This window comes from Carlito syrichta, unplaced genomic scaffold (genome assembly GCF_000164805.1).
Source record: "Carlito syrichta isolate Samal-C Ts95f unplaced genomic scaffold, Tarsius_syrichta-2.0.1 Scaffold47093, whole genome shotgun sequence".
In the NCBI taxonomy this organism is placed as follows: domain Eukaryota; kingdom Metazoa; phylum Chordata; class Mammalia; order Primates; family Tarsiidae; genus Carlito; species Carlito syrichta.
Genome location: NW_006991189.1, coordinates 363,400 through 366,415, shown reverse-complemented (window position 1 = coordinate 366,415; position 3,016 = coordinate 363,400). Strand labels below are relative to the sequence as shown.

Here is a 3,016-nt window from a genome sequence, read left to right as displayed (position 1 = left end):
CAAATGCTGATTTGCATGTGAAACCATTCACTTTAAAATATTGGCAGCAATTCAGTCGTCATCATCATCATAAATCACTGTAGGAATCACATAAAATACACCGAAGGGCCCATGTGGCCTTGGTGCTGCCAACTTCTAATGACTGCAATAGGTCCAGAGAGTGGGGTTTGAATTCCAGCTCTCTTCTTTTCTTCCCCTGTGACCTTGGTCTGTGCAGTCTCCTCTCTGCTTCAGTTTTCTCACCTGTAACTTGAGTGCAGTCATAGCTAATATTTATTGAGAAACCTCCTGGTGTCAGGTACCATTATTGTGTGCATCAGTCTTTTCAGTTGTCTCAGAAATCCAATGAGGTGCACATGGTTATGAACCCAGGGCCTGGGAACTGTGTGTGAACCAGGCAGCCTGGCTCCTGAGGCAGCCCTGTTAACCTCTGTGCTAGCCTGGCCTGCTTCAATGCAAGGATCAGATAGAAGTCCTCATAAGAGGCACTTATGCTATCCTGTGCAGAGTAAGCACACAGATGTTGGCATGCATGGGCTTCCTGCCCTGCATGGTCATTTTGCATGTACACGTCCATTTGCTGCCAGGAATATGGCAGCTCTGAGGGTAGGGGGTGTCCTACCTCTCTGGAACCCCTACCTCTTTGGGTCCTTCCAGATTGGCTCAATGATTTGAGGTGAAGTGAGGAAGAGGTCTGGTGAAGGGGTGCAGAGAGCCTTGCCAGCCCCCTACTCCTGCCCCCTTGCCCATCCTGTGGGTGCTGACTTTGTGAGGGATATCAGAAGAACAGAAGGTACTCTCCCTGCCCCGGAACCTATCAGGAGCCCAGTCCAAGACAGGAAACAATTAGCGGAGAGCTGAGAAAACCATGTCATCCTGTGCATGAGTGCGGGATGCGGGAGGCACAACTGGTTTATGGAGCCCTGTGGTTGGGGTCAGATTCTTTAAGAGTACTCTGAAGACATCAGGCACTGAGGTTACCAAGATGGGCCTTCTCTGTTTCTAATTACCCAGACACCCAGTGGCCAGTGGAAGGCCATTAAGTGCCTTTCTTTGATCCGGGAACAGTCCTCCTGCCAGCGCCCCCCACGTGGCCCCCTCCCCTCACCCCTCCCTCCCTACCAGTTCACAGACACTTTCCAGGGCTTGGTGTTTACGAGCTCCTGGTGACTCCTCTTGTCTCTCTCCTTGTGCAGAAATGGAAGCTCCACTGGAGGAGGCGCCGGGAGGTCCCAAAGACATCTCCAGGATGTAACTGCCCACCAGGTAAGGAGTTCCATGAACGGGTGAGGCCGGGCATTCCTAGGACTGAGACCGAAGGCTCTTCCCAGTGGCCATGCTCTAGCCACACCCCACCTAGGATGTCACTTGTCGATTGAATGATGGGAATGACTGTCTCTTGACTGGCCTGCTTATCCTCCATCCATCCATCCACCCATCCATCCATCTCTTTGTCATTCATTAACTCATAGACTCTTCTATGGGCTTGACACATTTTGAACCAGGTTGTGGTGAAGTCAGCTGAGATCATGGGCATGATTGTGTTTTGAAATTTATGAAGTACCACACAGAGTCAAAGGGAAGACCAGACCGAGGGAGGTGCCTTGCTTGCCATGCTTATTATGGTGTCTCCTGCTGTTGACACACAGTGGGTATACAGAAATGTTTGTTCTATGAATGAATGAATGGCCCCGTAACTCTAAGACCCCCTACTCCCACCCATAACTGTAAGAACATGTTTGCCGTAGATAGTTAGTTTAGGGTGATGCATGTTCACTCTATGCCCTCTGGGCTACATGCATGCACACACATGTGCTTACATGAAAGGGGTGAAGACATATACTAAATGTCGCAAGGTGATGTGGTATAATATAGTCAACTGGTCTAATCTGGGTTCAAATTCTGCTTTTGCAGAATTTTTTGTATGGACAGAGCCCTGATTTGCCTACTTCAGTGCTCTCTCCTATGTATCATAGGGCCTGCTCCCCAGTCCTATCTATGCATCTGAGTCACAGCTATGTACTTGAGAACAGGCTTTGTGCTGGGCACCATGTTGGGTGTTGGGTTCAAGTGCATTGTCCACAGTGAATGTCACTAATACGTTACAACCTATGGCCAGGTACAGTAACTTGCACCTGTAATCCCAGCACTTTGGGAAGCTGAGGAGGGAGGATTGCTTGAGCCCAGGAGTTCGAGACCAGCCTAGCCAACAATGAGACCTCATCTTTAAAAAAAGAAACAAATTAGTCAAGCATAGTGGTGTGTACCTATAGCCCCAGCTGCTTGGGAGGCTGAGGCAGAAGGATTGCCTGAGGCCAGGAGGTCAAGGCTGTGGTGAGGCTTGATTGTGCCACTGCACTCCAGCCAGGGTACAGAGTGAGACCCCTGACTCAAAAAAAAAAGTTACTGCTGGTGAAAATTTTCTGGAAGCTTCTGACTGTTGTCGTTAAGCTATGAGAATGGTAGATGATTAAGTTTCACTGTTCCCTCGAGAAACTAGAACCCCTTTGAGAGTGTGGAAGTGTGGAAGGAAGCCCTAAAGAAGCATTAGGGTAGATGATTAACACAGCTAGGTAATCGCTGAGAGTTTTGCCCTGCTCTGGGCCTCTGCCAGCTCAGAGCATGGCATCCTCCATACCCGCTGTGGCAGGTGGCATTGGCAGGGCACCCGCTGGGCTCTCTGGCAGGCCCTCCTCTGGCCACACCCTTGCCCAGGGTCTCCACGCCAGGGAAGCAAGGCCAACAGATGTTAAGCATATGGGAAAGAGAGGGACCACATTTGCTGGAGAGAGAATGGGCTGGGGTGGGAGTCACAGTTCCAGGATGCTGCTCCGGGAGATGATGAGACCGTGAAAGGATTCAGCTGGACCCAGTCAGAAGAGGGTCGTCCGGGTTAATTAAAAGGGTGTCCAGAGCCCTGGGAAGCTCTCTTCCTCTGGGCCTGGAGATCGGACCCTGGGGTCTGGGAAAGCTTTCAGGAGAGGAATGCCAAGATTAATGAGATGAGGTGGAGGCC

General features: G+C 50.5%; 1 protein-coding gene across 1 annotated transcript in view; it reads left to right on the top strand.

Annotated features, from left to right (window-relative positions):
* The first annotated feature begins 1,200 nt into the window (after nucleotides 1–1,200).
* Nucleotides 1,201–3,016, top strand: part of COL13A1 (collagen type XIII alpha 1 chain) — a 134,808-nt gene continuing 132,992 nt past the window's right edge. Inside the window, exon 1 of the mRNA XM_008048529.1 lies at nucleotides 1,201–1,266. The gene's annotated coding sequence lies outside the window, so the exon portion shown is untranslated. The remainder of the gene's footprint in view (nucleotides 1,267–3,016) is intronic.